Source organism: Mauremys mutica, chromosome 1 (assembly GCF_020497125.1).
Source record: "Mauremys mutica isolate MM-2020 ecotype Southern chromosome 1, ASM2049712v1, whole genome shotgun sequence".
NCBI classification, from domain to species: Eukaryota; Metazoa; Chordata; order Testudines; family Geoemydidae; genus Mauremys; species Mauremys mutica.
In genome coordinates this window covers 208,573,048-208,598,053 of record NC_059072.1, presented here as the reverse complement: position 1 = coordinate 208,598,053, position 25,006 = coordinate 208,573,048, and the positions used below count along the sequence as shown (strand labels likewise).

General features: G+C 44.0%; 1 long non-coding RNA gene across 1 annotated transcript in view; it reads right to left on the bottom strand.

The window, feature by feature from the left end:
• LOC123352539 overlaps positions 1-24,434 on the bottom strand; it is a 120,539-nt gene extending 96,105 nt beyond the window's left edge. The window contains exons 1-2 of the long non-coding RNA XR_006574208.1: positions 24,283-24,434; positions 19,070-19,160 (exon numbers count right to left, since the gene is read on the bottom strand). This is a non-coding gene — a long non-coding RNA (uncharacterized LOC123352539). The remainder of the gene's footprint in view (positions 1-19,069; positions 19,161-24,282) is intronic.
• Between the last annotated feature and the right edge of the window lie 572 nt (positions 24,435-25,006).

Genomic DNA, 25,006 nt, shown 5'->3' with positions numbered 1-25,006 from the left:
GATGGACTAGAGCAGAGGTTCCCAAATGATGGCTTGCTAGCCCACAGAGTCCTCAGAGAGTTGTCTGGTCACATGGGGCTGGCTCGCCTCCACATTTCAAATGGCTGCATAAAAAGGCACTAAACACTTTTTCACTCTGACGTTCTCCAAGTAAGTGACTAATGTTGCTGCCACAGGACTGACATCTGATCACAAGTGGGAAGGGAAGAAGTCTGCGTGATTCTGACTGCAAGGGTGATATGTTGCACATGAATATACATGCAAAGGGCAGTGTCCTCTAGACCCTCTTTTCTAACATGTGGCATGCCCTATAAAAGCTGCTTAAGAACCCCTAGATTATGTGGTTTTTCTGATCTCTAAAGTCACTGGTCTTGTGAGTTTATTTACTTATTTTTTGGAGGCCGAATAAGATGAAATAGGCACAGAAACAGCCAGCTCTTCAGTTGCCTTATTGCTTGTACCTTGGATTTTGTTCTCCATACTGGCTCAATATGGTACCTGCCACCAGGAGTCATGCTGGGCTAATTCACAGTATCCGAAAGCTAGTCAATAAAAATGACTGGAGCTAGAAGGAATTGGGGCGGCATTTCCAAGTTATTTCTTGATACGAAGTGCTCACCGGTCACTACTATAAAATGATAATGGTCTGGTATAATGTATAACTTCAATAATAAATCCAGCATTGTATTCCAATTCTTTGACACCAGATACGCAAGTGATTAGACCCAATGTCTCTGTGTTTCCCCTTGATTTTAGCTCGGAATGGTCTGTCTGCTTAAGCTGAATGTTCTGACTCCTACTCCTTTCTAAAACTAACCAGCTTCATCTGCTGCCTGAAAAAAAGCCTCGTGTTAGTCACGACATCTTCCTGCACTGTTTTATTCACATACTTTGACAGAAAAAATATCCTTTATAAAACCCTCTTCTAAATACGGGGGAATGGGTTCCAAAGCGGCTGTCTTATCACATGTAAGGCCATATAACCATATAAACAAGCATCATGGTGCTGCAGTGCATTCCCGCACCTGTCTCAAATGCTAAGGTCAGGCAGCATGCCGGACAGTCCAATGCATGCACTACTGTGCTACAAGCAGCAGTACTAGCTTCATTGGAGGGGCAAGTGTTAGCAAGGATTGTGTGGCACCAGCACTAGCTGCCCATAAGTTGGTGGGAGCGGGGAGTGGTGGATTCTGATACCCTCAAGACACTACAATCTCCCAACTCAGCTCTGTGCTCAGGGGCAGGAGCGCAGAATGTTTCTGCTGACACCAGGTCTGCTCTCAGACATGGGACAGCTTCTCCTTACAAAGCAGCTCTGCTCACAGGGAAATGACACCCTCACACCTAAACCAGCTCTAGTCACTGGGAAGAGGGGTGAGACACACACACCTTGGATCCCCCAAAGCAACAGAGTCCACCATTTACAAATTTAAAGCTTTCCCCAGAGGAAGGGATCACACTCTCCACCTGTTAGCATAAATACGTCGCAGCACTGACCACCCATGCCACAGATCCCTCACTAATCCTGCCTCTCAAGCAGACCCAATATGGAGGACAGATTTGCAGTATCACATGCTCTTGATGTGGACAGGGTGCAGGGTGCATTGCCTGAACAGTATGATCCCAGCATTCCATACTTTTATCACTGCAGACCATCTATCATAGGTTTTTATACAGCCACACCTCACAGCAGTATCCAAACGCCTTCCATGTAAAATCAGTAGCAATAGGAAAGTCCCTAGTGGACTTCATGGATTCTCTGACACTCTCTATCCAGAATAAAAGCTGTGCGAGGGATAGTATTTTTCATTCTTAGATTTTCTTTCTTTCATTCATTCATGGTTGGTAAGGGTTTGTTGGGTCAGTGATGTTGTTGTGTGTAACATTCTTCTGAAGGAAAGGCTTTCTGAAAGAAGAAGGTTTTGCAGCATTTCCTAAGGACAGCCTGACCTCCTCTGGGCTTTTGTTCCACAGTCAGATCCCTTCAACTGAGAATATTTTCTCCCCAACTTTCACATACTTTGTACTGGGCTTTGTGTGCTGCACTATCCCAGAAGAACTCAACTGTCACAGTGGTTCGCAGGTCCAAATTTGGACTTTAATGTAACTGGGACTTGAATCATTAATTGCTTTGAAAATTCAGACCAAAAGCTTCAAGTGGCATTGGAAGCTGAGTGGAAGCCAGTGGAGGGACTGAAGCATGGGCTTAGTGTGTTAACAGCAACCTGAGCCATAGAGGAGGTGGCAGCCACATTCTGTACCAGCTGGAGTCTATGTACCATCTTAACAATCAGCTTCGGATGCAGTGAAGTATAGTAATCCAACCTTAAGGTGACAAATGAACAGATCACTGTGGCTAGGCCCTCATCTGGAAGGAAGGGACAAGGTTTCTTAGCACCTTGGAGGTGAAGGAAGGCATTTAAAGATACCTGATGCTACGTGAACATACAAGCTTAGAGAGGAGTCAAACCGGACACTGCTGCTTAGCAGCACTCTGACAAATGGGGGTTGTATGCCTCCAATGGAATGGAGAGACAGTTTCTTGGCTAGTTCTTCAAATCATTTCCCCTTTATGACGAGCACTACTTCTGTGTTGCCTGTATTCAGCTTGAACCAGCTGTTCTTCATTCAAAAGCTGATTTCTTGTAGGAAAGTGAGATGTACTAATATCACAGTACCACTGTGGTTTCAATTACCTCCTTCACCTTAGTTCTTCATATTACAGTAAAATGCAGTTGAGGAGCTGGCACGGTGGCTTATTAGACTGCATACATCAGCTGGTCTCTGTAGTAATACAGATAATTTAAGAATCTTTGGGGCCCAATCTGTAGACTCAAAGATTGCACATTGGATAATGTAGTGGTATACAGGGTCAGATTAAAGCACTATAGGCCCATGCCTAAAGCCACAACTCCAGGAGTTAAGCAATGACATCAAAATTTCAACTTCCATTAAAAATGTTCTAACCCTCATGGTTGTGAAGAGCTTGAAAATGTCAGTGGAGCCAACTGATGCAGCAAGGTTGCTTGCGTCTACAGACAGCCTGAAGCAATAGCTCTGAGAATGTGAACTGCCCCATTCATCTCAATAAGGTGCTAACTCCAAGACCACTCAGTCCTGGGGAATCAAGATCAACACTACTGCGGCTGAGGAGTCTGTGTGTGTAGCAGGAAGAGAAGAAAACAGCAGGGCCGCCCAGAGGGGGGGGCAAAGGGGGCAATTTGCCCCGGGCCCTGGGCTCTGCAGGGGCCCCCAAGAGAAGAGCGGAGGCTCCCGCCTCCGCCCCTCTCCTGGAGCCTCAGCGCATCAAGCGCCGAGTCTCCGCCGGGGCCCCTGAGCCCCGCCCTGCTCAGAGCGGCATGGGGAGGGGGCGGGGCAGCTGCCTCCGCTCGGCGTGGAGCTCACAGCCCCGCCCCCTCACCACGCGGCTCTGAGCGGGACGGAGCTCAGGGGCTCGGCCGGAGACGCGCTCAGGTAAGGGGCCGGGGCCGGGGCCGGGGCCGGGGCCGGGGCGGGGGGGTTAGAGGCCGTGGCCGGGGCCGGGGGACCTGCTGCCGCCGCCGAAGTGCAGCCCGGTCTTCGGCGGCGGGGGGCCCCTTCTGTTCCGGGACCCGCCGCCGAAGTGCCCCGAAGGCCCGCGGTGGGGACCCCCCCCCCCGCCACCGAATTACCGCTGAAGACCGGGCTGCGCTTCGGCGGCGGGTCCCACTTCGGCGGTAATTCGGCGGCGGGGGGCTCCCGCCGCAGGTCTTCGGGGCACTTTGGCGGCGGGTCCCGGAACGGAAGGGCCCCCCGCCGCCGAAGACCCCGGGCCCCCGGAATCCTCTGGGCGGCCCTGGAAAACAGACCCAGCCCACCCACCTGTGGTGTGTAACCTATTGCTTAAATCAGCTCTGTATCAGATGATTGGAGGATAGCTAATGTAACGCTGATCCTTTAAAAAGGCTCCAGAGCCAATCCTGGCAATTACAGATCAGTAAGCCTAACTTCAATACCAGACAAATTGATTGAAACTATAGTAAAGAACATAAGAATCAATGTGGTTTTTGTAAAGGGAAATTATGCCTCACCAATCTATTAAAATTCTTTAAGGGTATCAACAAGCATGTGGAAAAGGGTGATCCAGTGAATATAGTGTACTTGGACTTTCAGAAAGCCTTTGACAAGGTCCCTCACCAAAGGCTCTTAGGAAAAGTAAGTAGTCATGGAATAAGAGAAAAAGTCCCAATTATGGATCAGTAACTTGTTAAAAGATAGGAAACAAAGGGTAGGGTTAAATGACAGTTTACACAGTAGAGAGTGGTAAATAACGGGGGCCCCCAAGGATCTATACTGGGACTAGTGCTGTTCAACATATTCATAAATGATCTGGAAAAAGCAGTGAACAGTGAGGTGGCAAAATTTGTAGATGATGCAAAATTACTCAAGATAGTTAAGTCCAAAGCAGACTGCAAAGAGTTACAAAGGGATCTCACAAATCTGGATGACTGTGCAGCAAACTGGGAGATGGAATTCAATGTTGATAAGTGCAAAGTAATGCACATTGAAAAAAATAATCTCAACCATACATACAAAATGAGGGGATCTAAATTAGCTGCTACCACTCAAGAAAAAGAGCCTAGAGTCATTGTGGATAGTTCTCTGAAAACATCTGCTCAGTGTGCAGTCAAAAAGCTAGCAGAATGTTAGGAACCATTAGAAAAGGGATAGATAATAAGACTGAAAATATCATAATGCTGCTATATAAAGCCATGGCTTGACCACACTTCAAATACTGTATGCAGTTCTGGTCATCTCCTCTCAAAAAAGATATATTAGAACTGGAAAAAGTACAGACAAGGGCAACAAAAATGATTAGGGGTATTGAACAGTTTCCAGATGAAGAGAGATTAAAAAGACTGGGACTGTTCAGGTTGGAAAAGAGACGACCAAGGGGAGATATGGTAGAGGTCTATTAAATCATGACTGGTGTGGAACAGCGGTTCTCAACCTGCGGCCTGCAAGCGGCCCAATTAGCACACAGCTGCAGTCCAGCTGTGTGCTAAAAAAAATTCAACATTTGCCGCACTGGTCTGGCAGGGGGCGGGTCTGACTGAGGGGGAGAGAGACAATAAGGCAGCTGCAGAAGTGCTGCTGCCAGCAGCGGGCTGGTGAGTGCCGCAGGGGGTGGGAGAGAGTGGGTCTGAGGGTCGGGTTGGGAGAGCAGCTTTGGGCAGTGAGGGGGTGTGGGGTGCTGGGATTTAGAGTTTTGCCTGGGTGCTACAGCACCCCCGGGTTTTAGGTGGGGCTCAGCTCCAGGGGTCGGATCCAGTTGCCCAGCCCCACAGTGAGGAGAGGGGTCCAAGTCCATCTGTGGGCTGCCCGGCCCCTCACAGTGGGGTCCCGGGGTCGGCCACCTGGCCACGCACAGTGTGGTCCTGGGGTCTGTCCGCCCGGCCCCACATGAGGGTCTGGTGTCCAGCTGCCCGGTCCCACATGGGGGTCCAGGTCCCCACTGCCCAGCCCAGCACCCAGGGCTCTGCTTCTGGCCCTGCTCTAGGTGGGGGCACTAGGCATGAGGGATTGTGGAGGGGTTGGGGGGGGCGCAGTGGTTCTCAGCCTGTGGCCCACGTAACACATACACCCTAGCCATTGGGGTGCAATATTGGGGGACCCTGCTGTTGCTACCCCTGTCTCTCTGAAAGGGAGTGGTGTCTCTGCTGCTGCTCCTAGTGAGAAGAATGGGGTCCCATATGATTGCCATTCCTTTGAGAAGTGGGGACTTGAGGTAGGAACCACAGAGGGCCCCTTATTATGGTGTACATAGGACTTGGATTGCCTAAATCTCGCCCTGGTGGGATAGCCCCCAAACCCTTGTTTTACCCCATGTAAATATAATTTGTGGGTTACAAAAATTTGGTTTGATTCACACATCAGTATCAAACATATCAGAAGTGAAATAGACACAGTAACATGACTGCTCTCCTGCTTGGAGATTCTAGAACATGTTATCTCATCAGCAGGTATCTCTGCACCCAGAAGCTTTTACTTGCTTCAGGGTTAAGAGACATGTCAAAGAGAAGCCGTAGGGATTTCAGAGCCCTAGAAAGGGAACAGTCAATGTCCATCACCTTCCCCTCCTCATACACACAATTGTGTATGCCAGTGCAACCTTTTACATTATTATTAATCATAACTATAACACCTCACAGTTGTGTCACACCTGTCATCCAAAGATTCATTACTGGTTTACACACAACACCTCTGAGGTACTGTCTATGTAAGATTAAAACCTCTTTTTCAGATAAGTAAACTGAGACATGTGGAGGTTAAGTTATGCCATCAAGGTCACGTGGCAAATTAGTAGCAGACTGAGATTAGAGTTTCAGAACCCTGAATCCTAGTACTTCTCTAACCACCAGACAGATCATAGCATAGGCATGTTTTATTTTATTATGAGTACGGCAGGGGTGAGGGAAGTGTGGCTTGATGTGATCTCTTGTAGCCTCCTACTCCACATAGCTACATATTTCCTTTTTCGTCTTTCCAATACTTTATTAGCAACTATGTGATGGCCGTCTTAGTCTGTTAGTGATGTGGCTTGGGTTAGACTCTTCAGCCAAATAAATAGAAGCCTTCCCCTTCCAGATCAAACAAACATCTGAGCTAAAATTCCAAACAAATTGTCTTTCACTCTTTTCCCTTGCTCAGCAAGTACCTCAGGCATCTACCCTCTGCATCTTACAGGAGGGGTTTTTCCCCTACTCACACATCCTTCCTCTTCCTGTCTTCCAGCAACTGCTCTTTTGCATAGAGCTGTCAGAGGGGCTATTGGGTAAATGAGAATGAGACCCCAAGACAATAAAAATAAGGTGGTCTACTATGACAATAAAGAGTGCATAAGGGTAAAATAATTAGTAGGGCATTCATGTCTATCCAAGGTTATTAAAAAAATCACATATTATACTGCATTACTTGGGAAAGAGTATGTGATCATGTAATTAGAGTTTGTACCATAATGCATAGGCACAAGGGGGCTCAAATCAGAGTCTGCATGTAATCTGAACATTGTCCTTTCCCGACATTTGCTTAACAGTACAACCTGAATGTTTTCTTTTACAGGTTTTTAAAAATATATAATTTCCTTGAAAGAAACACACACATAGAAAAGTATGGCTTTCCCCTCCAGAGCTCTAAAAGTGACTTCAGAGAAGGATATTGTTACCTCCTCGTTACAGATAAAGTGAGGCACAGAGACCCAAAGAGACACTTGCTCAAGGTCAGAAGTAGCAGAGCCAGGAAGAGTGCGTGGGTCTCCTAACTCCCACTCCAGAACCCCATCACCTGGATAATGCTGCCTCCTGTGGAGCTCTCGCTCATTTTGAGGGCATTTTACGAGATGGGCGTGACCGAAGGAAGTAATTAGTTGCAGCGCCTTTGTTTTCCTAACCAAGTTTTTCACTGTGCCACTTAGTTAGCCACAAACACATGTACAGCACAGCCTACCTTTGCTTCAAATGTCCCTGAAAAAAGAAATCATGCCAATGCTACTGTAATGGGATGCAATTCTGAGCTGGCCACTCCCAGTGGGCCCTTTAAAATTACCTCCATCCATCCAGGCCCAAAATGACAGTGAAGTCTCTCAACTAAACAAAACTGAAATGCAACCTTCACAGCCAAAGCACCCACTTCTCGCCAGATACTCCTGTTGGGCTGGGGTTTTCCCAATGCTCCTCCACAGTCTGGAGGCACAACCAAACAGTTCAATTGCATTCTCCACTGCCAGTGAGATGGCCTTTTTCCTACCAATGTCTCCCTTTTTTGATGTGGGAGGATGCAAATTATATGGTGCCCTCCTTCCGAAAACTTGTCCTGGGTGGCTGAGAGAAGGGAACCTTGCCCCCACCCCACACTACTAGATTTCTAGGCCTAGACATTAAAGAGAAACCAACTGCTACCTCAGGACAACTTCCTCTCCCTCAGTAGCTGCCTTTGTTGTTCCCTAGGTCTCCGTCTGCAGTAAAACTACTGGGGTAGCCTGGACCCTGAGACTTCACTCTCCAACCTTAAAGAGTCCGTATACCCTAGGGCCTATTACGGGTACCATGACTTGGCAAAGTGAGATTTTCACAATTCAGTCAAATCAAAAAGAATTTTCACGAGGGCACTGAAAGACACACCTATTCCATGAGAATTATTTCCCATGCTACTCCCACTTTTTACCTCCAGCTGCTTCTGCATTAGAGCTTTTTGTGAAAAGGTCATCATTTATTTTCTTTTAACAGACTGGTATTTTTTCCACTTTCCCCAAATTTAAAAAAAAAAGACTAAATAGCTGTACCTCAAATTTACACACACAGAGAAAATTGTTTTTAGGCAGAGACCATGCCCATGTACATTGAGCCCAGTAGGGCAATGGTTTGGGGAAGTTCTAAGTGACTGAACCCAGGGACTAGAATAGAAATATTTATATACCCTTAACAATAGTGAAAGCTTCTGCAATCATCATACTAGTAACGGCAGTGATGCAATACAGTGATACTAACATAGGGCTGAATCCTGATCCCTTTACTTGAGGAGTCCCACTGAAACCAATGGTATTATTTTGCCACTAGGTAAGCAGGAATTAATATTCAGACAGCGGCAACTGTACATATTTTAAAGAGGTTTCCTCCAAATATGGAGTGCTAAATTCTCCTAAAATAAAGTTCCGTAAGAATGCAAGGAACAAAACTTTTTGATAACTGCAGGGTAGAGAATAATGCAGTAACTGCAGTGTAGAGAGTCTGTCATGGTAAAAGGATGAGGCTCAGCTGTAGTCAGAGTTCAGATTAATCCTTTTTAATATTTGTCTTGTGATTTAATCTCAAATGCATTTGTTTCAAAACAATCAATTTGTCTCTATTTCAATAGTGGTTCTGTATACGCTGCAATGTATTTCTCTATTTGTGCACTGTTCCATCCCATCACAAGTTTAATCGCCTTATTTAAAAATATTTAAGAACTTTAAATATCAGAAAAAGCAAACCTTTCACCATGAGGCAGACTGGAGACACGCATATCAGTGAATACATTTCCTGAGTAATAGCACACTACGCAGTTTATAAATGCAATTACGCAGTAGCAACTCTTATCAAGAAATGTATTTACACTGAATTCCTTGTAGCAATAGATCAAAGAACTTATTTTGCTGACCTATATCTGTACTTAATTGTAAAGCAATTTCTAACATACATAAGGAAATCATTTCCCTTCTACTGAATAATTTCCTATGTATGGAGAGCAGTTTTCTTGACATGGAGGCATTGTGGAGAGAGGAACCTCTGAAAAATAAACATAGTGTTTGTATTTAATATGACTTATTCTAGAAAATTATGGAGTTATAAATTTAATTATTACAGAGTTATAAAGTTAAAAAAAACCAATACACAAGGCCAGGGTATGTGATCATGTAATTGCAGGAGGATCCATTTGTCTGTATCCCAGCCATTGAGCTGGTCAGAAAAAATTCTAAGAAACATTTCAGCAGGCTGATGGGGAGCCAGGATCCAGGAAGCCTGGGAAGTTCCAGCTCCCAAGCTCCTAGCTCCTCAGAAGCTTGGGCTCCTAGGACATCCAGGCAGACTGCCCCACACCCAGGACTCCCAGTACAACTGCGTGAACATGGCTCAGCTTCCACCATTGCTGCTGCTGGCATCATTGCGTCAAGCCCAGGGTGACCCACCAGGCTGAGAGCCGGAGGTAGGAGTGTGGGTGGGGGATATCATTCCCATCGGTAGTGTGGCGGGAGATCAGGGAGAGGTGGGAGCAGGAGTGGCCTCCCAGCTGCACGCATTTGTGAACTTGAAGTAATTTGAGTAAACCTCGCAAAAGCCAAATGTAATTCACAAGGTTCACAAAACCTCAATCTCTACTTGTCATAGTCTGTGGTTTTAATGGGGAAACTAAGATGTGATAAATTCACGTTTGTTTGGTATAAAGAGTATACACTAGTGTATCTGAAGAGCCCTGCGCAGATACAAATATATACCTGTGCATGTGGATATCAAACGGTATCCGTGGAACTGCAGGGCTCTCCCAGGAACCGCAGCGGCGAAAGGAGCAGAATGTGGGGCCACCTCTCCCAGGAGCCAGCACCCCACACTGGCAGCTGCTCCAGTGCAGCTGTACCATCCCCAGCCCCACCCACTGAGAGAGAGAAACAAGCCGTAAGAAAGGAGGGAAAGATGGCACATAGAACACAGCGTATGAGAAAGAAGAAACTCCATGCACAGCCAGGAAATCATGACCATCAAACAATGAGATAAACCAATAGCTATCTACAGTACTGACACCATACAAGCCACAGAACTTCCTATACACAATACGCTGTCAAACAACTCTGAAAATAAAGACCAAATTTCAAATATGTAACATTCTTTCCTTCTTTTATAGGTGACTCTTGAAAGAGAAGCAATACCACATAGTGCACCATGCCAACTATAATGTCTGGGAGGAACAGGTGATTTCCTCTGTTGTTGTATCAGACTTTTGCTACCAATGAGAATCTTAGGAACGGCATTTTCTTGTGACTCAATAAGGATGTGGGACTGGGAAAATCAGTAATGTTTTGAAACATGTTAAAATAGTGTCTCACACTACAGGTTGTTGGAAAATGTTTTTTTCCACAAAATTTGCAACTGTATGGTGAAAAATCAAAAGTCTAAAATATTCAGCTGAAGCCTAAGAAATTTCAGCCAAAAACCAAATAATTTTTGACCAAACAGAAAAGTTTTATTTGGAAATGTAACGGGGGTGCCTCATGCTCCAATCTGCCTCATTGGTCCAGGCTCCCTGGCTGGACTTCATCTCTCTCCTAAAGTATCACAGTCTGTCCCCTTGCTATGCCACCAAGGTACCTTAGGGGAGTTGATTTTTCAACAAAAAGTCAACATTTCCTATACAAAGCAGGCATATTTTGCCAAAAAAAAGTTCATTCAGTTGAAAACCTAATTTTCCATTAAAAAAGCTTTGATGGAAAATTTTTGACTAGTCCTAGCAAACACATGTTAAGTAATATGTTTTTAAACACCAATTAGCAACTTGTGTTGACAAAAATAATGATTTGTAAAATACGTTAGTTTGATCGGTCTACTTTAGGTGCTAAAATATTTTAAAATGCATTTGTTGAAATGGGTTAGTCAACATTTTTTTAAACCATCATTCATTTTCTCAGGCTACATAAGTCCTAAGTGTAAGCTTTGGGTTCGTAAGCCCCAAGGTAAGAATTCTGACTGGAAAGAAAGGAGTAGGCCCAAAATAGTAAAAAAAACCTATAACGTTATTCTGATGTTTGATGTTAAATAGAGACATAGTGGTCCTAACCTGATATACCACACTGTGTATTTACAACAAACTCTAGTGTATATAGGGATTTTTGTGAGGAGGGAGAGAGTATTGTAATATGCTATATAAAAAGCTTAATGCAGGTGAACTATTCCCTATTTTTAACAATCAGGAATTACCATTTGTAGTAACCAGGTTGTTCATTTAACATGCACTGGCTTACTAAGGAAAAGTAAATTAAAGAATGAGGTGGCAACAATGATAAGCAGTAAATTTGTTTGTTCAGTTGGGAGCTGAAATGAGTCGGCTTGTGCTTTGATGAAGCCAGATTGAAAGGTTTCAAAGTGCGCACAGGAAATGCTCCAGCAGATAAACTTTGTCCTCCAAGGTTCATCCCAGTCACTTTTTGGCCTTCTGCACTTGTTTATCTGATCAGAAAATCTATAATGCCAACCCCACAGAATCCATACATAAAAATGACTGTGATAAAGTCAAAAGCTGAGTTCTACAGTGGTGGATAAACAAAGATCTTTGCTTGAATGGAAAGGCTGTCAGGTACAATTGTTAACTGTAAAAATGGAAGAGTGAGTTTTCGGGGCTGGTGGTTGAAGCATCAGGCAAAAAATGTTTGGCTTGAAAATAATGTATTGGTGGTAAAGCTGTGATTATTTATTACAAAAAAGGCTTCATTGATACAAATTATAAAATGATCATCATTCCAGCCAAAACAATTCAACACATTAGCCATTCAAATTTTTATTATTATTTGAGGAGAGGGGAAATGTGCTATGTTGGTCAGATTTTAAATATTTTATCCCATGCTCTTTATATCTGCTATATGAAAAGTGAGGAAATATACAAAGTAACAATCTCTCCCGTCCCCTTCAGCAAGTCTGCAAAACTTGTCATCAGACCTTTTATTGAGAAACTGAACTGAAGAAAAGGAACTTTTTGAGTTGCTATTAAATATTGTCTTAAATATACATTTTTTGATTGTATAGTTGAACACCAGAGTTACAAACTGACCGGTCAGCCACACACTGCATTTGGAAGCAGAAGTATACAATCAGGCAGCAGCAGAGACACACACACACACGAAAAGCAAACACAGTACAGTATTGTGTTAAAGGTAAACTACCAAAAAAAAGTGAAAGTTAAAAAAAACTGACCAGGCAAGGAAACTGTTTCTGTGCTTGTTTCATTTAAATTAAGATGGTTAAAAGCAGCATTTTTCTTCTACATAGTAAAGCTTCAAAGTGTATTAAGTCAATGTTCAGTTGTAAACTTTTGAAAGAACCATTATAACATTTTGTTCAGAGTTATGAACATTTCAGAGTTACGAACAACCTCCATTCCTGAGGTGTTCGTAGGTCTGAGGTTCTGCCGTACATGTGTTTTTAATTTTAGGGGTGCACAGAAAGGGCTTTTGAACAACTGCAGACTGACATATTCAAAATCCAAGAAAAGACCTTGATCTCTACCAACACAAAGAATCTTGTTAACTTTAGCATGGAAGTGAGATTAGAGTTATATTAATAAATGTGCTGATGCGGGCCATGGGTGAGCCACCTAGTTTTTAATTTGTCTCACATTCTCAATATTGTCTAGCATATTAATGTCTCATTAAAAAGGTTGTATTTTTTCATGGGGAAAAATGCCATATTTAATACAGCAAAATGTCAAATTTTAGCGGGCAACATTATATTTAATAAATGCATACTTTAACCCCCAATATCAGCCAACCAACAATTTATACAGTGTTTAAAAGACTCAAAGGATAATTTAGGAACTTAGCATTAGCCACCCTGGATCAGACCCAGGATGCATCTAGTCCAGTATCCAGTATCCAGTCTCAAATAGTGGTCAGGAACAGAGGCTTCAGAGGAAGGTGTAGGAACCGTGGAGTAGGCAAATATGGGATACCTCACCTCCAACATTTGAACTCATCTCTAAGGGTATGTCTAAAATGCAGTGTAAGACTAGGCCCAGACTCAGGCTCAGGCACAACCCCCCTTTCGTCTGCACCCAATTCTGTCTGACTCAGCCCCCAAAAAGTTTGAGCCCTGGTCCTGTGGGGGCTCGGGCTGAAGCTCTATCATGTGAACCTTCCCCTGTGTTTGTGATGGCCATTGACAAAAAGTCATCCTTTGCCAAGCGTGCTGCTAACTGGTCGTAGGAGCACAGCCAGATTTTGGTCAATTTCTGGTGCATGGTGATAAAATAGCTCGACTTAGCAACAGTTCCAGGAATGACCACGCGTACCAGCTAATAACAAACAAGTTAGCAGCACTGATTCACCAGACCCTGTGCAAAGAGCAGATTAAATGGCTGAAGACCAACTACCAGAAAGCCAAGAAAGAGAACTACACCTCTAGGAACCCGCCTTATCCTGTCCTTTTTCTGAGGCGTTTGACTGGGTGCGGGGTACTGCACTGAGCACTGAGCCACTGGCTCTTCACGACAGCCTGGTTAACCAGGATGGTAATCTTCTCACCCCCCTGAATCCAGTATAGGACCGGAAGGGAGCTAGCAGGAGCCATATGAGGCTCCCAAAGTGACTCTGGTGCTGAAACTGATCCTTGAGGAGGCTTTGCTGCCAGAGCAGCTGCAGCACATTGTGGATCCCTACTCAAAAGAAACTTTTTGATGCCACTCCCCCTGCCCCTCCCCCTCCGCTGCCCCAGGGAGAAGTAACCCACTGCAGAACTGGCAGCAGAAACAGAAGAGGCAGAAGTCACCCCCAGAACCTGGTAAGTTTTCTGGCTCCGTGTTTGTATTTATTATTAGAGATTGGTTTAAGCAGAAGATTTAATATCCTTTCCAAAATTCATGATAATTAATTATGACAACTCTGGCATATTCTACTTCTCCATATAGATGTCCAATCCCTTTTTTGACTTTATAACTTTGACTTTGATTTACAAGTTCTCCATAAACACAACAAATTTCAGTAAAAAATCAGCTTAAACAGTCTCAAACTAATACTGTAGGAAAGTTTTGGTTCGGCTGAGTTTGTCCTGCTGCACCATTCTGAGTATATGCAAATTCTTTCGTCTGGACTCAAGCAAGGTACCCAGAGCCTTTCAAAAGTGGGGAGAAGAAAACACTCGAGAGGTTTGTTGGTTTGTTTGTTTCATTTCAAGCATTTGATTTAATCCATGAAAATAATCCCGGCTAGACTCAATGTCAAATCCATTGACTACCCCTTCCTGCTTCTCCACGTGGGCACCAATGATACTGCCAAGAATGACCTTGAGCGTATCACTGCAGACTACATGGCTCTGAGAAGAAGGATAAAGGAGTTTGAGGCGCAAGTGGTGTTCTTGTCTATCCTCCCTGTGGCAGGAAAAGGCCAGGGTAGAGACCGTCGAATCGTGGAAATCAACGAATGGCTACGCAGATGGTGTCGAAGAGAAGGGTTTGGATTCTTTGACCATGGGATGGTCTTCCAAGAAGAAGGATTGCTAGGCAGAGATGGGCTCCACCTCACGAAGAGAGGGAAGAGCATCTTTGCAAGCAGGCTGGCTAACCTAGTGAGGAGGGCTTTAAACTAGGTTCACCGGGGGAAGGAGACCAAAGCCCCGAGGTAAGTGGGGAAGTGGGATATCGGGAGAAAGCACAAGTAGGTGAGTGCAAGAGGGGAGGGCTCCAGCCCCATACTGGGACACCAGGACGATCAGTGAGTTATCTTACATGCCTATACACAAATGCAAGAAGCCTGGGGAACAAGCAGGGAGAACTAGAAGTCCTGGCACAGTCAAGGAATTATGATGTAATTGGAATAACAGAGACTTGGTGGGATAACTCACATGATTGGAGTACTGTCATGGATGGATATAAACTGTTCAGGAAGGATAGGCAGGGCAGAAAAGGTGGGGGAGTTGCGTTGTATGTAAGAGAGCAGTATGACTGCTCAGAGCTCCAGTATGAAACTGCAGAAAAACCTGAGAGTCTCTGGATTAAATTTAGAAGTATGAACAACAAGGGTGATGTCGTGGTGGGAGTCTGCTACAGACCACCAGACCAGGGGGATGAGGTGGACGAGGCTTTCTTCCAGCAACTAACAGAAGTTGCTAGATCACAGGCCCTGGTTCTCATGGATGACTTTAATCACCCTGATATCTGCTGGGAGAGCAATACAGCAGTGCACAGACAATCCAGGAAGTTTCTGGAAAGTGTAGGGGACAATTTCCTGGTGCAAGTGCTGGAGGAACCAACTAGGGGAAAAGCTCTTCTTGACCTGCTGCTCACAAACAGGGAAGAAATAGTAGAGGAAGAAATAGTGGATGGGAACCTGGGAGGCAGTGACCATGAGATGGTCGAGTTCAGGATCCTGACACAAGGAAGAAAGGAGAGCAGTAGAACAGAGACCCTGGACTTCAGAAAAGCAGACTTCGACTCCCTCAGGGAACTGATGGGCAAGGTCCCCTGGGAGAATAACATGACGGGGAAAGGAGTCGAGGAAAGCTGGCTGTATTTTAAAGAATCCTTATTGAGGTTGCAGGAACAAACCATCCCGATGTGTAGGAAGAAAAGTAAATATGGCAGGCGACCAGCTTGGCTTAAGAGTGAAATCCTTGCTCGTCTTAAACACAAAAAAACCAGCTTACAAGAAGTGGAAGATTGGACAAATAACCAGGGAGGAGTATAAAAGTATTGCTCAGGCATGCAGGAGTGAAATTAGGAAGGCCAAATCACACTTGGAGTTGCAGCTAGCCGGAGATGTTAGGAGTAACAAGAAGGGTTTCTTCAGGTATGTTAGCAACAAGAAGAAAGTCAAGGAAAGTGTAGGCCCCTTGCTGAATGAGGGAGGGAACCTAGTGACAGAGGATATGGAGAAAGCTAGTGTACTCAATGCTTTTTTTGCCTCTGTCTTCACAGACAAGGTCAGCTCCCAGACAGCTGCACTCTGCAGCACGGTATGGGGAGGAGGTGACCAGCTCTCTGTGGAGAAAGAAGTAGTTCGGGACAATTTAGAAAAGCTGGACGAGCACAAGTCCATGGGGCCGGATGCACTGCATCCGAGGGTGCTAAAGGAGTTGGCCGATGAGATTGCAGAGCCATTGGCCATTATCTTTGAAAAATCACGGTGATCGGGGGAGGTCCCGGATGACTGAAAAAAAGCTAATGTAGTGCCCATCTTTAAAAAAGGAAAGAAGGAAGATCCAGGGAACTACAGGCCAGTCAGTCTCACCTCAGTCCCTGGAAAAATCATGGAACAGGTCCTCAAGGAATCAATTCTGAACCACTTAAAGGAGGGGAAAGTGATCAGGAACAGTCAGCATGGATTCACCAAGGGCAAGTCATGCCTGACTAACCTAATTGCCTTCTATGATGAGATAACCGGCTCTGTGGATGAGGGGAAAGCAGTGGATGTGCTATTTCTGGACTTTAGCAAAGCTTTTGATACAGTCTCCCACAGTATTCTTGCCAGCAAGTTAAAGAAGTATGGGCTGGATGAATGGACGGTAAGGTGGATAGAAAACTGGCTAGATGGTCGGGCTCAACGGGTAGTGATCAATGGTTCCATGTCTAGTTGGCAGCCGGTATCAAGTGGAGTGCCCCAAGGGTCGGTGCTTGGGCCGGTTTTGTTCAATATCTTCATTAACGATCTGGAGAATGGTGTGGACTGTACCCTTAGCAAGTTTGCAGATGACACTAAACTGGGAGGAGTGGTTGATACGCTGGAGGGTAGGGATAGGATACAGAGGGACCCAGACAAATTAGAGGATTGGGCCAAAAGAAATATGATGAGGTTCAACAAGGACAAGTGCAGAGTCCTGCATTTAGGACGGAAGAATCCCATGCACTGCTATAGACTAGGGACCGAATGGCTGGGCAGCAGTTCTGCAGAAAGGGACCTAGGGGTTACAGTGGACGAAAAGTTGAATATGAGTCAACAGTGTGCCCTTATTGCCAAGAAGGCTAATGGCATTTTGGGTTGTATAAGTAGGGACATTTCCAGCAGATCGAGGGATGTGATCATTCCCCTCTATTCAGCACTGGTGAGGCCTCATTTGGAGTACTGTGTCCAGTTTTGGGCCCCACACTACAAGAAGGATGTGGATAAATTGGAGAGAGTCCAGCGGAGGGCAACAAAAATGATTAGGGGGCTGGAGCACATGACTTATGAGGAGAGGCTGAGGGAACTGAGATTGTTTAGCCTGCAGAAGAGAAGAATGAGGGGGGATTTGATAGCTGCTTTGAACTACCTGAAAGGGGGTTCCAAAGAGGATGGATCTAGACTGTTCTCAGTGGTAGAAGATGACAGAACAAGGAGTAATCTCAAGTTGCAGAGGGGGAGGTTTAGGTTGGACATTAGGAAAAACTTTTTCATTAGTAGGGTGGTGAAGCACTGGAATGGGTTACCTAGGGAGGTGGTGGAATCTCCTTCCTTAGAGGTTTTTAAGGTCAGGCTTGACAAAGCCCTGGCTGGGATGATTTAGTTGGATTTGATCCTGCTTTGAGCAGGGGGTTGGACTAGATGACCTCCTGAGGTCCCTTCAAACCCTGAGATTCTATGATTCTATGATTCTATGACTTCAATCAGTATTGAGTTTCACCAAAACGTATAACGTTTGAAACCACTTCAGCTGATTTCAGTGGAGCGGACTTCAGTGGAAATACAACAGCTTAGGCCAGTGAGATATTAGTCCTTATGTAATAAAATATTCAAGGCCGCAAAATCTTTGTGGCCATAATACTCCACACTCCCTCAGCTTGGCTCTGAATGAAGCTAATTGTGTTGAAATCACACTGTAGTGACTCATTCAGATTAACTACTAGTTCACATTGCATAAAGCTCTCCTGTTATATGAGTCACAGAAGCTAACTTAAAACCAAACTTCTTGTAAAAGCATGTATTTATTTATTTATTTAAACATATCCTCACTCATAAAAATCTTTCCCACGTGCTTTATTTCCAAACATCTAAAATGGTAAGTGATAAGGCAATCTGCCAGTAACAGACAATATAATAGTTTCTTGTTCAATTGGCTACTGTACCATCATGGAAATGGGGTCTTCCTTCACTAATGCCAATTAGTGAGTTATATGATTTGCTATAGTATTGCTTCTAATCGAGTGAAGTGACCTACCAACGATGAAGAACAACAGGCAAAACAATTAGGCAACTGATGGGCTTCACTTTTTTGTAGGCAAACACAATTTTGTAGTTTCATAATCAAGCTCATGTTATACCACCTAAGTGACAGAACCCTAAAGCACACTGCTAGAATCCAAATAGCTGAGTCTCTGGATCACCCACGGATATTTCAAAATATGCTTTTTGGAAACTCCACCTCACTTCACCTCTCCACACATGTCACTATCTTTAAATCTTTTCACCTGGCACACAAATATATTTTTAAAAAATCATTCCCACAACAACAAAATACTCGCTCTACCTGTAAACCATATTAATTATTTGAGAAGCGCTGATAATACGTGGTTGATTGCGGAATTGAATTCACATGGCTTCAGCATATTTCTTCTGTGCATCACTATACATTCTCCCATTCCCATCTCTGCACCTTCTTCTATGCAGCACCTGGATCCTCTTCCTGACCCTTTCACCATGCTTCCACCCCTTCCTCATTAAAGTCCACCCTACATTGAGGCCTACAAACCCTATTTCTCCCTCCATCCAAGTATTAACTTGAGAGGATTAATAGTAACAATTCAACCAAAATCACAGAACCAACAAGCCACGCTAATCAACATTACTCTCTCTCTCACTTGATTTTTGCTGTTTCCCATTCCTTACCTGTATGTTGTCCATTAAGACTGTAAACTGTTCAGGGCAGGCAACCAGTCTTCATCTCTGTCTGTGAAGCACTTGGCACATATTTGGTGTTCTATAAAGAGTAAATAATAATGGATTATATTTTAATCATTGGTGAACTGGTGAAGATTTAGAGGTTCATTTCTGGTGCTTATCTCAAATCATCTTGTTTTTTTGGTCTCCCAATCAGGCTGGACATTTTACAACTGTCTTTCTTATTAGCTACCAGGCATTTCTTCAGGTCTGAGCCAGATCAAAAGTATCCTGAGAATAAACTTTCCTGTAATATTTCTGTCCTTCCACTTCTAAACCAAGTCAAAATGAGGAAGAGAGGTAGCCATGAAAGACCTTCCAAGTCTGCGCACCAGGACAAAAAGTCAAAGTGCTTGTATAAATTGTGGGGAAAGTCACATTTATCAATGAAATTGTAAATACAGATTGCAAATTTTCAAGCATTACTGGTGAGGTCTGACTTCTATTTACAGGGGAAACTTCTCCTACTGCTGGAGAAACCACCAGATACAGAAAGGAAGGAGGACAAATCTTTGGTGCCTAAAGATCAACATATGACAAACATGCTTTCTGAGTGGTGTATTACACATTTGACACTCAGGGCCGGCTCCAGGCACCAGCCCAGGAAGCAGCTGCTTGGGGTGGCCAAGGGGAAGGGGTGGTATGTCGGGTTCTTCAATGGCAATTCGGTGGCGGGTCCCTCGGTCCCTCTCGGAGGGAAGGACCTACCGCCAAATTACCACCGAAGAAGAAAGCAGCGCGGTAGAGCTGCCGCCGATCGCAATTGCAGCTTCTTTTTTTTTCCCCCGCTGCTTGGGGCGGCAAAAACCCTGGAGCCGGCCCTGTTGACACAATAGCCTGCATGGCTGAGACAGCTATTACTATTCACTGTTCCCTTTAGCTGAAGAATTATTCCAGCCTATTTTGTGAGGTCCACACTAAAACTTAGACCCAAGCTTTAAAATGCCTAAAACTGTTTAGAGTCAAAGTGAAAGACACTTTAGGAAAAAAAGATGGACATTTGATCCATCATGTTGTGCTTGGGCCTTCCCCAGACTACTCAAAGAAGAAATTTACTTTCAGATCCGAGAGAGTAACCTCCTCTTAACAGAGTTGGAAACAGTTTCAGTGATCTCAAAGAAGGCAGTCTTTTTTTTTTTTCAAAAGTCACACTGGAAAAAGGCAAAAAAACAAAGCCCTCATCTTCCACTACTTCTGTTTCAACCGGTGCATCTTCTAGTAAGCAGTAGGGCGATGGAACGTTAGGAAAAGCTCATCATCCACAAGATCTGTCAGTTTATGAGGACAATCCTTCTTCCTTGCATCTTTTAGTGGAAGACAGATAAGTCCTGTAAAGTATTCTGAAAGATTCTTCCCAACACATTGATGCTTCAATGTATATTAAACCACCAGCTAATTTCCTGATGAATTTGGCCCCTTTGAGATTATATTTATTATTATTATACTGGAAAACAATAGAGCAATGTTGGCCCAATATTGCAAGTTTTGTTTTCGAATGCCTGTTTCCTACCTCTGTGTGAATGTCCTGAACAGCTCTTTAGCACAGCAGGAGATAATCAAAAAATATTACAATCCAGACGGGTATTTGAAAATGCACAGCATTTGGCATATTTGAAAGCGACACTTGCTAGATTTGCAAACATGCATGTGTGTAACCCTTGAGCCAGATTCTGATCCCAATTACTCCAGTGCAAATTGGAAGTAACTCCACTAAAATCACTCCCGATTTGCCTTGACAGCAAAGAAGAGCATGATGACTAAAACAGGTTATACTGTCTCCAGCCGTTATGCTGCTGTATGTTAGTCTTCTGACTTCTCAGTCTTAGCCCCATGCAGTGACCAATCTAAGTTTTCTTCCCCCTATTGCTTCATCCAATATTTCCTAACAAGTGATGATATTCGGTGACAGCAGAATGGCTTTTCCTCTGTATCAGACTCTCATTGCATTTCTCTAATGAGCCCTCCTCCTTTCCTCCTTCAATACAGAAGCGAAGTACCTACACACTGCAAATCAAAGTTACCACTGTCCTGATTTCCATGCTCTGGTTTCCCTGAGAGTAAATGATTCTCACATCTCCCTTGTGGTTCATTTTATGCTGGTTATAGGCAAAGAGGAATTATAATTAATTTGCATTCCAACAGATCAGTGCATCTCACATTTCTGTGAGAGTCATGGTTACCTATTGGATGAAATGAGTACGATAGTCTGCATCTTTAAACAAGACATTAAGTACAAACATATTAAGTACAGATGAATCCATTAAGTCTTTTTATTAAAAATACCATAGGTCCTTTCCATGTTGATGCAAAAAAAGTGCATTATCTTAACATGACATCTTGGACCCCCTCTAAGGGACCTGGAGTTAAATCTTGGAACCATTGAAATCATCATTGTAAAACATGAAATGTCTGAAAAAGTTTGAGAACCTCACAAAACCTCCAAGCCCACTGGGTTCACCCATTCACCCAGTATGTACGTAGAAACAGAGTACAAATGGATATGCAAACTAGATACAATTAACTTAGGTTTGCATAGAGACTGGGAATGGCTGAGCCATTACAAACATTGAATCTATCTCCCCATGTAAGTATTCTCACACTTATCAAACTGTCTGTACTGGGCTATCTTGATTATCACTTCAAAAGTTTTTTTTCTCTTTCTTAATTGGCCTCTCAGAGTTGGTAAGAAAACTCCCACCTTTTCATGCTCTCTGTATGTGTGTATATATCTCCTCAATATATGTTCCATTCTATGCATCCGGAGAAGTGGGGCTGTAGCCCATGAAAGCTTATGCTCAAATAAATCTGTTAGTCTCTACGGTGCCACAAGTACTCCTGTTCTTTTTGCGGATACAGACTAACCCGTCTGTAACTCTGAAATGGAGCATGTGTGATCTGCCTGTTCCCAAGATCTCTGTGGACCTCTGCCAACATCTCTTTACTTATAACACAAGCCTGTTTGATTGCACTCAATGATAGTCAGCCACTGCAGGAGGAGTCATGATAGTCAGGTACCAGGGGCCCTCAGGATGAACTTGGACCCTCCATTGGTCTCTTTGCTTCTTGGCCCCATTCTCTCCACAGCAGAAGAGACACAGAAGCTACTGCTGGACAGGGAGAGCAGTAGCACTTTACAGAGGAAGACCTTTGTGGATAAAAAAAGGGAGGCCTGAAGATGGGGACACCCAGCCAGACTCACCCAAAATATTAGTTGTTAGAGGGTGTTATAGGGGACCTGAGCTGAGCACCCCCCATTACCAATGGTCTGCAAGCAATGGGTACCTGTTGCCATTTCAGAGTTGTCAGCCAGCTCCAGTGCTTGGGAGGAGGAGGCACCTTTTGACCTCCTCATTTTCCATCTGCCTTTAGGGTGACAAGACAGCAAGTGTGAAAAATCGGGACGGGGGTGGGGATGGGGGGGTAATAGGAGCCTATATAAGAAAAAGACCCAAAAATAGGGACTGTCCCTATAAAATCGGGACATCTGGTCACCCTATCTGCCTGCCACTCAGTTATGGGGAGTCCCCTGCTACGAAGGGACACTGGGTGAAGCACTGCCTCCCCCTAATGATTCTCCCTAGTCTGCGGCAGTAGAATTGGCAGCAATGGAATCGTGGATCTAACCTTTGAGAAGAAAGGTGAGGGTCAGCACAGGCCATAGAGCTGCTCTGCAGCCACTGCCCAAAGAGATCCTGCCCACTCAAAATGGCTGTAATGCTGCTTCAGAGTAGAGCCCAGCTGAGGCACGGAGCTGGGGATGGACTATGGCTAGGTCTAGTATCGGTATTGTGCCATATATACATGACATATCAAGAGTCTAGCAGTAAGTCGTTTTAATATCTCTTTAATCCCAGCAGTTTCATGCAGTCTGGCCTATTACTCATTCAGGAAATGTAAGTGAGCGGCCCACTATATGTGAGACATCCCAGTTTGTGTTGTCCTTTGTGTGACAGCAAGGAGCGTGTGTTCTAGAGACTGTGCCTGTGGGGCCAGTCAAGCAACACTGTTCTGTGCAGACTTCCTCAGCTGAAGGACAGTGAGAACTAGATGGGGGGAAATTGATTGTGAAAATAGCCTCTGCCCCAACAAAATGTGATGATCATTAACAGGGCAATCAGCCACCCACCTCCAAAACCCATTTTGGTATAGAGAAGTATCTGCTCTCCATTATGTATTATCCCACGTCCCATTCTTAGAAGATTCTAAGTTATGGTGCACAAACTGGGTCTGATCCAAAGCCCACTGAAGTCATTGGAGTGTTTCTATTGATTTCCATAGGCTTTGGATCAAACCCACCTGTGAGCAGCCACAGAGGTCTACAAGTGTAAAGAATGCTACAGGGAAGAGAAATGATTGGGAGGTTAGCCACAAGACTGAACTCCAATGGAAGCTTTACCTATCTGAGACCTGCAGGGGCAGTTTGTCAGTGGGAAAGAAAGACAATTAATCCACATCTCCCACCTCTCCTGATTTAATACCAAAAGTACAGCCACCCTTCAATAATCTACTAGACAGGCATCAACAGCTTCCCTCTCTGTTGCAGCAAGTGAGACAAAAGCAGTACAGACAGGAGCATCTTTGACATTCCTTCAGGTTTTCTGTAATGGATCACTTTTAATTAATTAGAAAAACAAGTTGGAGACAGCCTGTAGATATTTTATGTACATTTGTGCCTAGAAGTGTAATAGGAAACTGAATCTGTCTCTGTGTAACATAAGAACATAAAACATTTTTCATTTATTGTTTTGGCTTTCATGATTTTTTTCTCTGCTCACTGTAGAAATGTGAAGATTTATTTCATAGCTTTCTGTGTTACTGTGATAGAAGTAGACACAAAAAATGCAAAATGTGGTTTTGTTTGGTTCATCTTTTACTTTCAGATTCCTAAATATGGAGCCATCACCAGACAAAAAGGAAGTAGCACAGATGTATGCTATAACATGAAGCTGTGCTTGCTCTTTAGGATCACCACCTAGGATCGAATGAATAGACATAATATTGCAGGCAGTTAACCCACCCCACACTATTATCATTTCCACAGCTGTGTATTGCTATTAAGTGGAGACCAGCCTTGACAAAATCCCAGAACTGAATAGTGCTAAATTTAGGATTGATCTTGACTAGTAAATTCAATATCGATTATAAAGCCTTTTGAACAATACCTGCTTTGGAGGCAACCACTGTGTTGCTCACTTGAGGACTGTGTAGTAACTATTTTATATGCTGCCCAAACCACAAGAATTCAAAATCACCCTTCTGGGAAGGCATCTTCCTCCTTTTTAGAAGGAATTAGTCTCCAAAGGCCTCATTTGCTTTCCCACGCTCACAGCTTGCAGGTTATAAAATGCGTGGGAGTACCGCAGTTTCAATTGGTCAGGTAGACTGGGTTTCTGCTAGCCTATCCGCATACCTTTGAGCCCTATCAGTGCACAATGATCAGTGGAATTCTTGACATTTTTGTCATAGCATCAGAGGCAGTACTTTACAGAACAAATGCCAATGACCTGCTGTTCTGTCAGAGCTCTGTACTTACCTTTTATTTTCAAGTCAAAGGTTAGCCTATTTATGTAAATCCTCAGCCACGGGCCAAGTTTTCTGACCTGGTTTTCATTCTCCTAATTGTTTCAGGTATTTTTCTTGAAAAGTTTTGGTCAGTTAAATCTAGTTTAAAAAAATTTTTGCTTTGAAGGGTTTTAAGAGCTTTCATAGCCCACCCAGTTTGCAAAGTAGAAACATCAGTGACCTGATGCCCCTGGGCACTTATTTAAAATTCATTACCAGGAAATAAGGTTTTGATATACAGGTCCTCCATTTGAAGAGTATCTTTGGGAACACATGCACATTACTTTTTACTTTGGATTATGTGGCATTTGAAGTTGTGTATCG